At 44.9% G+C, this 14467-nt stretch overlaps 1 protein-coding gene across 1 annotated transcript in view; it reads right to left on the bottom strand.

The window, feature by feature from the left end:
* WDFY2 (WD repeat and FYVE domain containing 2) overlaps window positions 1-14467 on the bottom strand; it is a 514044-nt gene that overhangs the window by 215544 nt on the left and 284033 nt on the right. The gene's annotated exons all lie outside the window — the stretch shown is intronic.

The following is a 14467-nucleotide window of genomic DNA, read 5'->3' on the forward strand; positions in this document are numbered from 1 at the left end:
CTATAGTGCCATACTTCTATACTCTACGAAAAGTGCACAAACCTACCCGTCTGCCGCCAGGGGGCCCAATTGTTTCAGGTACCAATTCGATCTTAGAACCTTTGATGAAATTCCGCAATGTATACCTACGCCAGCTAGTGCAGAAAATGCCAGCTTACCTGAAAGATATGTGAGAGGTATAGAACCTCATTAAGGAATTGGAATTTGATCCTGTCAACAAGCTTTTGATCGGACTTGACATAGAGTCATTGTATACAAACATCCCCCAGCGAGAGACCTTGAGGGTGATAGAGTATTTTATTCACAGAGGAGTGGGAATACCAAACACCGAGAGCCTTCATTCTAAGTTTACTAGAAATAGCTCTTACCAAGAATTTCTTCAAATATGAAGATACTTTCTATTTACAAGTCCATGGAACTTCCATGAGGAGTTCTTGTGCGCCGAGTCTGGACTGTCTATATGGATCACATTTTGAAGGAGAAAACATCTACTCTCAGACAAACCCCTTCTATGATCAGATTAGGGTGTGGAGAAGATACATAGATGATGTTTTTATAGTCTGGAGAGGCAATAGAACAACAGCAGAGGCATTTCTCATGTTGCTGAGTGAAAAAAACAACCTTTTTGTTCTTCACTGGAACAATGACCAATGAATCTTTGGCATTCCTTGACTTGAATATCAGGGCTGAAAATAGGGGTCTGTGAGCAGTGTGTTTCACAAACCTACAGATAGGAACAACCTATTATCGTTCCAAAGCTTTCACCCTCGCTCCCTAAGAGAGAACCTCCCTTACGGACAGTTCCTGCGCCTCCGCAGGAACTGCTCTGCACTGACTGATTACAATAAGGAGGCAGACTTACTGAGTTGTAAGCTCCGTGAGAGAGACTACCCTGATCGAGTGATTAAGAGGGAGCGGAAATTAGCAAAAAATAACAAAAGTGAAACTCTACTCGAAACACATCAAAGAGAGCAGGAGGAGAGAATTATTTGTGTAACCACATATAACACAACATCTAATCAAATGAAAAAAATAGTACAAAAGAATTGGCGCATTCAAAATTCTAATGGGCTCAACCAACCATCCCCCTTGTTCTCATAAAAAAAAGTGGGAGTATTAAAGACATGCTGGTCAATACACGACCCAGGACCTCAAAACCTTTGGAGGCAGGCAGAAAGAACCTCTGGAATTTACCACCTGTCGCGGGCCATTATGCTTGTGGCTATTGCAGAGCGTGCCCAGCCTCACTAAATGGAAATAGTGTAGATATCGGCATACGGCAGCCTTGGCAATTGAGAAAACGTAATTTATCTGTTGAAATTGTTATTGTTATTGTTATATTGGATTTATATCGCGCCCAATCACCTGCAGGTCTCTAGGCGCTCGGAAATCGATGGTAACAACAATAAACTTGGCAAAGGAACACAGAGTAGAAGACACTCCCTGGTCTAGGTTACACTCAGGATTCTTCTAAACAGCAATGTTTTTAACATCTTTCTAAACCGCAGGAAGGAGGCTCCCCTCCCTGCGCAGCACCTCAGGCAGCGTGTTCCATAGTTGAGGAACTAACACAGAGAAGGCTCTTCCTCCCTTAGTTACAAGTTTGTAACGGGGACAGACCAATAGCTGAGAATCTGAAGATCTAAGTGTTCTCATTAGGCTGTACACCTCCAAACGGTCTGTAATGTAGGCAGGTGCCTGACCGTAAATTGCCTTATGAGCCGTGCATAAGTTCTTAAATTCCACTCGCTCTTTAATGGGGAGCCAATGCAGGCTATGTAGCAGGGGGGAGGCCTTAGTTCTCCTTGGGAGTCTAAAAATAAGTCGTGCAGCGTCATTCATCACGACCTGTAATCTGTTAGTCAGAGTTTTAGGTAGGCCGAGATAGAGGGCGTTTCCGTAATCTATCCTTGAAATGACAGTTGCTGCTACGATTGAGCGCATCATCGATTGAGAGAGGACAGGGGCTAACTTCCGCAGCTGTCGGATGATATTTGTACAGCTTCCCACCACGGAAGAGATTTGACTGGCCATTGACAGGTCACAATCCAGCTTGATCCCCAAGCTCTTTACAGTCAGACTTGGTTTTGGAGCAAGGCCTAACTCCGCTGGCCAATAGAGGTCACTCCAAGGTGAGGCGGTGGATGGAATCACCAATACCTCAGTCTTATCTGGATTGATCTTCAACAGATTTTCGGTCATCCATTGTACAGTGTACCTCAAGATGTTCTGGGCTTTGAGTTGTGCGGTCCTTGTATTGTCGACACTCAGCAACAGCTGCGTGTCGTCCGCATAATTAAAGACTCTACAGCCCCTGCTGGCCAATGATGCAATCAGAGGTTGTAGGTAGAGATTGAATAGAAGTGGGGATAAGGCAGCGCCCTGCGGCACCCCACCATTCCAAAGTCCCCACCTCAGATATTTCATCCCCCAGTTGTATCCTTTGTGTCCTTCCCAAAAGGAAGGATTGCAACCATTTAAAGGCCAGGCCTTTGATCCCAAAGTCATTCAGTCTTTCCAAGAGTAAGGCATGACTGACCGTATCGAACGCCGCTGATAGATCTAACAAAATCAAGGCGCTCGGTTCCTTACAGTCAGCCATGCCTCTTAATTCATCCAGCACCGAGAGCATCACCAACTCGGTGCTGTGATGAGCTCAGAACCCTGCCTGTCGCTCATGGAGTAGATGGTGAGACTCCAGATACAGGGACAGGGACTTTAATACATGCTGTTCCAGTATTTTTGAGAGGAACGGCAGCTGGGAAATAGGCCTGTAGTTCTTTAACACTGCAGGATCCGCACCAGGTTTCTTTAGTAGAGGCCTTACTCGTGCCTCCTTGAATTCCATCGGTAGGTACCCTGTTTCCAAGGATCTATTAAGGAGGGAGATAATACATTCCTCCAATAAGGGACGAGCTACACAAAAGACACTGGGTGGACACGGATCTGCTGGAGAGCCAGATTTAATTTTACCCATCAGTTGCTCCAGACTCAACGCATTCAGCTCTGGAAACACTGTGATAGTGCAGTCAGCTGTGTTGTAGGGGGCCGGGGTTATGGTAGTCCCATTTACCATACCACTCTTTATTTCCATGATAATGGTCTTCACTTTTTCTAAAAAGTACCCCTGAAAAGAATTACAATTTATAAGGGACTTGGAGTTTTCAGGTTTTTTACTCAGCTCTGACAGAATTTTAAACGTCTCTTTCTGGACGTTAGCTGCCTTACTTAAGCGGCACTCATAATGTTCCGCTTTAGCTAGAGCAATGAGCTTTTTATATAAGTGAAGGGAGGCTTTATAAAGATTCCTAGCTGTATCCTGCTTAGTTTTCCTCCAGCCTCTTTCCAAGGCTCTGAGCTTTCTTTTGTGCTCCCTTAATGATGGCGTAAACCAAGGAGCCCCCTTACCAGGTCCCTTTATTAGCTGTGATCTTACTGGCGCTATCTGGTCGATAGCCTGAGCCAAGCTCCGTGTCAATACGTGAGTATGACTACCTGCCTTGTAAAAATACGCATACTAGAGCACATGAGTAGTATACGATGTGGTAAGACCAACACAATGCTCACAACACATTACAAAGAGATGGAGCATACCTAAAAAAATCTGAGTTGGACAGTGATTGACAGACCATACATCCCACCGACTGTAACTGACATTACGAACTTTCTTCTGATCAGAGAGCAGCGATGGGTCGACAAACTGAAGAGCAGTACAGGGGGTCTTTATGAATGTATCCCGTGGTACCATCTCCATGGGATAATGAATAATTGAAACCAGAATCTATGGAGTCCTAGAGAGAGGAGTTAAAACACCTTGTTTCTCTAAATAACCTCTATTTGGTCAACAATGTGTTGGGTCCCATTAGTTGAAAAATAGCATTGATCAATTATTTCTCCCTGAAGAAAGAATAGTGATCATTGAGAATGAGAAACACCTCATCAACTCATTACCCTAAGGGTGTTTCATCACTAGATGTGAAGGTTGAGACTAGTTCTACATTTCCAGAATGGCCGCCATGACTAAATTAGAGGCAACCTATTAGGGTCGTTGTGATTTACAATCGAATCACGTGGGTTGCACATAGAAGATACAGGTTCTTAAAATTTTTGAATTATTTGTTGGAATTGTTGAGATTTAGTTCTGACAACAAACAAGTATGCTCCTTCTAAATAGATTTCTCCAAGAAGCTCGAAGATCGCGGGGAATCCAACATGGCCGTGATAAAGTTGACAAACAGGATTTAGGACTGGGCGTTGTAGCATACTCGAGTCCCCATGGTTGCATTCTGGAGTGCACACGTGATATACGTGCAAACAGTTTTAACCGTGTTGGAATCTCAAAGACGGCATCGTCGGCGGACCCGACTGGGGGGGGGGGGGGGGGGGGGGGGGGAGGACGAACGCTGGTCTTTGGAGTAGTAAGCGGGATTTACTTGATGAATGCAAGAGGAGGGTGCGGGTTACTGTGAGAGTCTTGGCAGTGGTGCTTTGTCATCAGAAGAAGGAAAGCACTCTTCTTAGATTGAATGAATTTTAGAGCATTGAATGGAAGTATAAACATAGCTGAAGCTTGTGAAACAAACGGTGTGAGCGTTTGCTGGCAAACCTGATATATTTGGCACTGGCTCATTTGTTGTTTTTTTAAAATAAACAATACCCTGTGTTTTGGTTAAATAGAGTGCATCTACTAGACCAGGTTCCCACAACGGTACCAGGTTTAGAGTATTCCTTTTAAACTCTAGTAAGGAAAACCCCTTGATCTGTTTCATTGTGTGTAACCCAGAGGTGTCTCTGTCCATGGTTTGAACTGGGCTTGGTCATTGCACTGTCCGCATGACTCCACGGGTGTTTTAGTGCCTGCATTTAAATAGCACGAGGGTGCTCTTGTAACAGTGTGTGAAATATACTACAGTAACGGGAGACGTTATCACTATGCAATACACAGGTGCATAGGAAAGAGTGACATTGACGGGAAGTAGGGGAGAGTAAGTCTATGGAATACAATACTGGAAGTGTTATTCTGTTTTTCTTACAGAAAATGACCACCTCTCTGTAAAGCTAGTAAGGTGAACCGGAAACTTCCTTTTTAGGTCTCTCCTAGCGTTGCAGCGCGAAAGCGCTGCCATCGCTTTGCGAGGCATGCACTATACACTATAGTGTGGAAGCTCTGCCCCCTCTCCGGCCATTGGGTTCTAAATGCTGCCTTCCGATTGGTTTTAAGCTTGTTAGTCCCTCCCCATATCAGCCATGTCTGTCATGTGTGTCCTTCCACGGCTACTGGCCCCTTCACAGCACAGACTCCTTTCTTCTTCTTGGGTCTCGCCTAGCGTTGCAGTGAGAATGCGCTGCCATCGCTTTGTGAGGCATGCCGTATACACTATAGTGTGGAAGCTTTGTTGAAGCTCCGCCCACTCTCCGGCCCATCTTCTTCATTGGCTTAGGTTCTAAATGCTGCCTTTCAATTGGTTTTAAGCTTGTTAGTCCCTCCCCATAACAGCCATGTCAGTCATTTGTGTCCTTCCATGGCTACTGGCCCCTTCACAGCACAGACTACTTTCTTCCTGTGTCCCCCCCTCCCGCAGTCCGATGCCTTCTCGCCGCCGCCCCCCCTCGTGGCTCGTCGCCCGCACGCATTGCTATTTGCAATGCAATAGGTCTCGCATAAATGCGAGTCCTATTGCATTGCCAATGCTAGTTATTATTGGCATAGCCCAGTGGGGGGTCAAAACCGTTTAAATCAAGGGATCCATACCCTGAAGAAGGCCTCGTTGACCCATGGGAGCTATTGCTAGAGGCCGAAACATGTTGGTTTTTGCAGCTGGGATATAGGGGCATTTACCTCTCCTACTTATCCCAACAAGTATTTTTAACCCTGCCAAGAGGAACCAAGAATAAAGGTAATCACATGGTATCTCCTTAGACAGTTTTATTCATTTTCTCTGCACTTTATGATCCCTTCTTAAGGGAATATTCTTCCCCAGTACTTCTATCTTTCTAAAATTTATCCCTCACCACTTTACTCATTTTTAAAAAACATTGCGCTCCTTCCAGTGTGTTGGTCTGCACCTGGACGTTTGCAGGGGCCCAATGATGAAGCATGCCACTGCATAGTGGGTGACGGCAGTATTAAGAAGTATTTTTCCCCCCTCTTACTTTGTCTCTCACTGCACAAGTCAAACATACTCTGTAGGTAGAACAGGGAGGTGGAACCTGAGGATTTCAGACTTGGTTCATACTTTGGGCCCTGATTTTTAATGTTTCTTTATTAGTCCTTCTCTTTTGAGTGAGTTAGCGCACATTGTTATTGTCCATGCACTGTGGGTCGTCTTAGACGGAATCTATAAACACGACCACCCACAGTGCAAGGACAATAACAATATGCCACAATATGCCACTTAACGTACTCATTACCATCCAGTGACACTTGGAATGGGAGTGTATTTTATTACAAAAAGCAAATTCAAGAGTCTTGAAAATGATCTCCCTTTTTTATTGTCCTCTATATTGTTTTGTCCGGTTGATACATTGGTTATGCTATGGAATAAGATCTTTAAATATGTGAATGTATGACAGCTTAGAGTTATTTATCAAGTGGATATATTAGTGTTTTCAATAAAGGAGGACGAGGAACAATACATTTCTGTATTGATGCGCTCGCCCTTACGAAAGTGCACTACAAATACCAGAACACTCCTTTAAACTGAAAGGAGCCTGGTGTGGTTCACCTCCCTCCAAGCCTCAACGCTGTCTGGACAGGCTAAATAGATGAAGGGAGATGCAAAGAGAGTAGCCAACCTCCCTGTCAAACCTACATATATAAAGAGTGGGAGCTGCCTGAAAAGGAGAGATGCTGGATACAGAAAGGACCACTAACATGTCTTTACTTCAGACAAGAAGCACAACTTTAATTCAATTCAGGAGGGAATGAATTAGGGACTGAGAACAATCAAATCAATACGCGGGAAATACAAAAAACACAAAGAATGAAAAAACCTCCTCCTCCTCCAATGCTCTGGCCAACGTGAAAAACAGGCCTAAAGAACTCTTCAATCTTATCAGGCAACAAACCTCCAAGCCCTCGTCGACACCAATGACTGCCTCCAAAGTCCTATGCGATAACTTTGCCAACTTCTTCAATGACAAAATAACCAAGATAGAACTCTCCCTGAACATACACTGCAGTCCCCCAGATAAGAAATCACTCACAGGGACAGTAGTTATCACACCCAAGCACCCCTCATACATATGGAAACCTTCAATCCCATCACCGTAACGGAGGTCATCAAAATGATTGCCAGCTCCAAACACTCATCACACGACATGGATCCCATACTTGCCCAACTGGCAAAAAAACTCAAACTCTCCCTAGCCCCACATTGGACCAAAATTATAAACAGCTCCCTGAGCACTGGAATCATCCCAGATTGCCTCTAAATCGGCCAAGTGACAACTCTACTGAAAAAGCCAGGCTCCGATACAAACAACCTGAATAACTTCAGACCCGTTTCCAGTCTCCCTCTCCTAGCGAAAATACTAGAAAAATGCATTCTCCTCCAGCTCACCCAACACATTGACAGCATCAACCTTCTTAACCCTCACCAATCGGCCTTCAGAAAAGGCTGTAGCACAGAGACAGCGGTCCTAAATTTAATAGATGACATGCACAAATCTCTAGATAAAGGCCAATGCTGCCTACTCATACTTCTGGACCTATCGGCAGCCTTCGACACGGTTGACCACAAACTACTCACCAAGGTATTGCAAGAAAGGGCTGGAGCGGAAGAGGTGGCCCTACAATGGTTCACCTCATTTCTACAGAACTGCACCCAAAGTATTAAAATCAAAAACTTCCTATCAGACCTAACACCCGTCAAACAAGGTGTCCCCCAAGGTTCAGTACTCTCCCCACAACGCTTCAACATCTATATGGGACCCCTTGCCGCCATACTCTTAAGAACCAACATTCCCTTCCACCTCTATGGTGACAATACCCAACTCTATCTGGAAACCTCCTCCATTGAAGACATTCAGAGACTGAACGACATTCTAAGAGAAATCGAACAATGGCTATCCAGCAACCACATGAAACTAAACCAAGACACAACGGAAATCCTCCTAATCTCCAACAAGGAGAAGAACCCCCAAATCACAGAATGGCTAAAAGCTATTGACGCTCTCAACTACTATCCCACACCAGCCGAATCTGTGAAATCACTTGGAATCACCCTGGACCCTAAACTAGACCTGAGCAAACACATCAAGAACACTGCAAAGAGCGCCTTCATCAACCTGAAACTACTTAACAAAATAAAACCCTTCATCCCTCGGAACGACCTCAAACAAGCCACTCAAGCACTGGTGTTGTCAAGACTGGACTATGGTAATGCAACCCTCACGGGAGCAACAAAATCGCATCTAGCTCACCTCAGAGCAACTCTAAATGCAGCAGCCAGAATGGAAAGCGGAATAAAGAAATACAAACACATTTCGCCTGCTTTCAGAGAACTAAAATGGCTCCCAATCGAAAAGTGTGCCAATTTTAGAACTGCCTGCCTCACCCACAAAGCACTGCACACAGGGAACCCTGCCTACTTGGCCTCTAAACTCCAAAAAGCCAGATAGACAAGAAGCCTAAGGAGTACCAACACTCTACTCCCTCTGAAAACCCGCAAACAAAAAAACGCATTTCCATCCTTCACAGGAAATGCACCCAAAATATGGAACTCCATACCAGTCCATATCAGAACCAACCACTCCTACCCAGAATTCAAAAGATAGCTCAAAGACCTCCTCATCAACAGATCTCTCACAAACGTATAGCCTTAATCAAACAACCGAATCAGGCCCACAGGAGCACACGGACACCTTTGATACCAGGACATCTACCTCACTGGCCTCATGACCACCACCTCCTCTTCTCCCCATCCCTGGTCTCATCCTGTCATGAGTCACTGAGCTCTCTACAAAGACAGTAATGGAAGCAGTACGAGTCAATGTACATACCAATGTGATACTATATCTTTCAAGTGGCATTTTGTTTTATACAATGGTATTGTTTGATGCCTCTTAATTCTCTGTACATACTAAAATGTTAATGCTACCCTACAAGAAACAATGTTGTGAAGTGCTCCGATACCTTCGGGTCTGGCTAGCGCTATAGAAAACTCTTGAAATAAATAAAAAATAATTTTTTAAAAAAAACTGATGACGGGGAGGAGAAGTTGGATTTAGAAAGAGAGGATTAATTGCCATCATTTCTTCTTTCGAGGTCTGTAGCCTCTACAGGAAGACTGTCCACCTGTGTCTCATCACAAACTGGAGTAGTGGGAAAGATTATTGAAGTCTGGATGTGGAAGCCTTGACCAGAAGAGAGAACTGGGAAAAGCAATAGGACTCGGTTAAGAGAAAATACCCACATTTATCAGGAGGATGAAGAAATACTATTGTATACTCTCTCAAACTGCGGAAGACAAAATAAAATACCTAGAAACCCTTAATACTGCTGTTTGCAACGTGACAACCATGCTTTGTTCCCATGACTAAGTGTAGTCTAAACTTAACTAAGTCTAGGGCTTAAAATTAATTTGACAAACTCTCTCGTTATGAAATAAGGCCTGAAGAATGCAGAGTCTGGAAAAAAAAAAGTTTAGCAGGGGTGGAAGTGGCAAAAGTCCAACATTTTACCCATCTGGGTATCCCTATAGAGGAAGCAAACAAGTGAAAGTTTCTTTAAATGTTAGGTCCCTTCAATTAAAAAAAAGCAATTGATTAAGGTTTCTGTTTTGCAACAAGACTAGGCCGTAAGTCAGGGATGGAGATCCTGCATATTTATAGGAGCAAATGCATTACAATCGGCACTTATGGTGCTGGCTTATGGGTGTACGCTGTAGGAAGCTGCCTCTGTATATGCTACACCAAAGTAAGGTATAGTTTTCACAGAGTCCAGTAGATCCCCAAAGGTAGGCAGAGGCTAAAGTAGATAATACCATTCTCTCTATTTGTGGTAGTGTGGGCGAGCAGTGAGGCTTTATCAGAGGGTAGCGTTAAGCATTTATTGTTCACACTCAGGCAAGAAATGATTTCACACACTCAAAGACTAAACTCTGACCAATTTGTTTTGTATAAAAATATTATGGAGTTGCATTTTATTTCTAGAACCAAGCCAAGCCTGGTATAGGTAAGTGTAATAGTACTTTGCAAGAATAATGCAGTTAAATACAGTTTGAATGCAGTTGAATGCAATTGGATTGGTTACAGGCAAGTCCCTTCTTCTTAAAACAGCAGGAATTACTTTTCAGTTACTAATGAGATTACTTTGTAAGTTATTTTCAGATTACTTTTTAAGTTACTTTTTCTACTCAGTGTGATATGCCTAGATAGAACACTGGGACATTTATTATATAGAAGTTGAGTAACTCAGTTTTTGTAAATATACAGTTTCTTAAGGCTTCCTACAATATTTCGACTCCACACTTGGAACATTTTTCACAGAAAAGCAGTCAATGCAATCCTATAGGAGGAAATGAAGTTATCGATTTAACGGTAAGTACTTAGTTTTGGGAGTTAGTTTTCTGGGGTTAGAACACAGGTTCCCCCAGGGTCAAGGATGCACTCTCAAAGCACCCTCAGGTGGCCAGGTCCAGAGTGCTGACCCCCAATTTTTTATTAAAAAAAAAAAATTATTAAAACAAATTTTATCGAAGTTTACAATTGTAGACAAACTCACATCATGTACATTTCCATAGCAAGGTGCATATAATCAGAGAGGGTGTTGGAACCAACGTGCAAGATGCAATTATTTAAAGCATTCTATGTTAGGCAACGTCCGTCCTTCGCACTCTCCAGCTCAAGCATAAACTAAGGCCATGAAAATTAATCCCACCCGGTACATCATATTCTCAACATTCGCTCCTGACATTGTCAAAAATGAAACCCTAAACTAACTTCCCCAAACTACCCAACTCCCCTTCCACCCTCCCAGGCATGCCACTGCCAGTTCTCCGTACCAGTTGCAGTGTGTGTATGTGATGTTGTACCTCCGCAACATATCAGCTGTATCAAAGCAGAGAGTTATGGTCAGCAAGAGTGCTGACCCCAATGTTATCTAATGGGAGATAGAGGGCCTCTGTTTGGTGGCTGCTCACAGGCAGGCCACAAGGTTGGGTGAGCAAAGCTCCTGAACTTAAGCTCACGGCAAAAGAGGGTTCAAGTAAAAACCACAAGGTACGCCCACAGCGGCACTAGGGCGGCAGGGTGCTGTTTTGGCATCGGGTGCCCTGTTACTTTCAATGGGGATTCTCCAGTTTGAACAAACACTGCAGGCTGGTGTAAGAATATCTTCTAGAGGCGACCACCGGTTGGAAAGGTAAGTTGGGATGTCATGGGATGCCGGGACACCGTCGGTTGGGCCACCCAAGGCCGTGGGGCGTCGGGGCAGGGGTGTCTTTTAGCGTCGGATTATTCATACCGGCAAAGGTCATGGTGATCCTCCAGAAAGGGGCTGCAGGCATTGTCGGGAGACTTGAGGCAGGTCAGGGATCACCAGATCCCAGGTCATGATAGCTGGGGAGACCTCCTCGTGGCGTTGTGCCATTTGAACTCGGTCTATGGGTGTCGGGTGCAGAGTGGTGCAAACTCGTGGACTAATGGGTCCCTTCCTCGGGGTGGGCACTCTCCTTATCATGCCACCCTCCAGTGGGAGGGGGGCATAAACCTCACTCTCATTGGCTGAGTCCCCCTTATCTTCAAATTGGTAGGGACAGAGAGTTGTGCTTCGCCTCGCCTCCCCTACCTGAGTGGTGGGGTTGGCAAAGGAAGGCACACCTCTCCTTCTATCTGGGTTTTCCTTACGATTCTCCCGCCCAAAGTGGGGGGTCAGAACCGGTGGGGGCTAGTTGCTGGGAGCAGCGATGTCTAGGGCAGCTCACAAAGGCAGCAAGTCTTTGAAGCTTCCCCTTCGTGTACCTTGCCGATCCTGGGGGAGGGGGCTTGGCACCGCTGCCCAGGATGTGCTTTGTTTCAGGACCCGGGGAGTGGGATGCCATCAATCCAGGGGTCCAGATAGATGTCTGGGGGTGGCAGGTGGTGAGCAGCCAGTCATCCAAGACACTAGAGTCAGGTCGTTTATCAGGGGTTATCTTTAAGCTGCCTTCTGAGTTCATTTTTCATTAAATCCCACACTGTTATCAGTGTGGGTTTAATGTGCTGAGAAGTTTGATACCAAACTGACCAGTTTTCATTAAAGCCATTATGGAGCTGTGGAGTTTGTAATGACAAACTCCCAGACCATATACTCTTTATGGCTGTACTGCACTTATAGTGCCCCAGAATAGACTTGGACACTGTAGGGGTACAGGATTCATGTCACTGTACCCTCACCAGTGGTATAGTGCACCCTTCTAGAGGGGTGGCTTGCCTATACCAGAGGCAGTTGCTGTAGGAATGGCACACAGGAATGTGTGCCATGCCGACTCATAACTCGTAGCCTGCAATGGCCTCTAAGGGTGGTACATATGTGCTGCAGCCCTCAGAGGCCATCTCTGGCCACAGGGCCCTTAGTACCTATGGGACCTTTTATAATGGACTTACATGTGGCCAGTCTTGCATGAGAAAGGCAGCGAGGTCAGGAACAAGGTATTTGCTGCTTGGGTGGAATGCCCTAGAACTTCCTTGGCTGGTAAGGTGGCATAGCCACCCGAAGTGAAGCCAAAATGTCAACCTTCATGTGAACGTTTTTAAAGGGATACGAATATGGGCATAGATAGATCTTTCAGACCTCTCAGGACCCCTCACCAACATTTTGGACATAGTGATCACACCCAAAGGTCTAGCCATCAACCCGGACATGCTGCTGGACAGGGCACGTAGTGTTGTTGCCTTCTAGGCCAACTTCTGCTCCACAGAGCACTGGTGCTTCATTTTCATCTGCGGCAATCCTAACCTGGATGCCTTTGCTTCATCCGAAGGTGGACCAATCAAATGTATTGTTTGGAGACCTCTTTGTAAAGGAGCAGGGAAAATTTGTAAATACATTTACAGCCCCGAAGAAGTCCCAGCTATCAATTATAGAGATCTTAAGCCAGGGCCTTTTTGCCCAGGTCAGACGTGATCGGCCAAACTACTGCGTTACTGTGCTACATTTAACAGAGTTACCAAAGTGAATCCGGCTTCAGAAAGAGGAACTCTTGATCTAATCAGAGGTGTTTTGGAAACTTTTTTTATCCAGGGCAAGGAGAGGGTGCTAAACGAGCGTTCAACCAATACAGTTCATCCACCTAAGGCTGAGGCAAAAGCCAAGGATACCTTTGTCAAAGGCTGGTCAGGACCTCTTCCTTAAACATGAATAGATTTGAGACTGGCCACACTGGTTCACAGAGAGTTATAAAAGAAGTATTGGTTACTCCTCTGGCGAAGGCTCAGGTGCAGTACCCAGTCCTACTGGTACTCTCATGTGACTTCCAAGCACTTCTCACAGGAAAGCAGGACCTATTATCAGACCAACAAAGGAGGATTCCGCCAATGTTCCACAGAAGTCAACTTCAACTAGCAGCCTGGAGGATTTCCAGCATAGAGGGCAGGTATCAGGCTCTCCAGAGGGAGCAGACAGTACCAACAAAAGGCTGGAGCTTGGCAAGGATGCTATGGAGTAGCTGATATATGGAATGAGGTTTCGATCCTGTTGTTCAAGCAGATATTGTTCAAGTCATACACTTTCCTATCTGGGTTAATGGAAATTGGGATAGCTTACAAAAAGCTGAACACTTATAGGTCCATGATTTCGGCAGGTCATTTGCCAGTCAGCCATCCCCCAAAAGTGTTGCACAAGGTTTGAAAGAACAGGACTCATGTTTAGGTGAGTATATACCAGGAAATGTCAAACAGTTGCTAATGTCCTTTCATAGCCCTTTTGCGCCATTTTCTGTAGCCACTGTGGCTAGGTGAGTGAGTTGGATCCAGTCAGAAGATGGCACAGATATACTAGTATATATGGTGCAGATTTGAGGAGTGGTGCTATCACGTCAAAGGTTTAGTTGGCTGGTGTGTCTGGAAGAAATTATAAAATATGCAAACTAGTCTTCAGAATCAATGTATAAACGGTTTATTTTGAGCCATTCTAAAGTGTATAACAAATGGGATAATGTACCCCACTGTACATTCTAAGGATATTGCAAATCAAAGAGGAGTTCAGTGACCATACAGAGGTACGAGGCCGAAGACCAAGTTGCTCTGTAAAGTTGTAGAACTCCGAGTGCATGTGAAACTAGTACTCAGACTTTTCGTAAGCAAAGGACTAGGCCTGTCCCTGGTAATGCGATGCCTAGACCCTGTTCCGTGCCCCGGAGGTGTGCACAAAGAGTACCCTCATAGCAGATATAGAAATTCTCATCCTCCCAGGGAGAGTCACATAGTGGCCCGGCAGCGTACTGAGTTTTTGTGGATCATTTGTATGACTAAACCCTTTTCGCTG

Source organism: Triturus cristatus, chromosome 8, assembly GCF_964204655.1.
Source record: "Triturus cristatus chromosome 8, aTriCri1.1, whole genome shotgun sequence".
Taxonomy (NCBI): domain Eukaryota; kingdom Metazoa; phylum Chordata; class Amphibia; order Caudata; family Salamandridae; genus Triturus; species Triturus cristatus.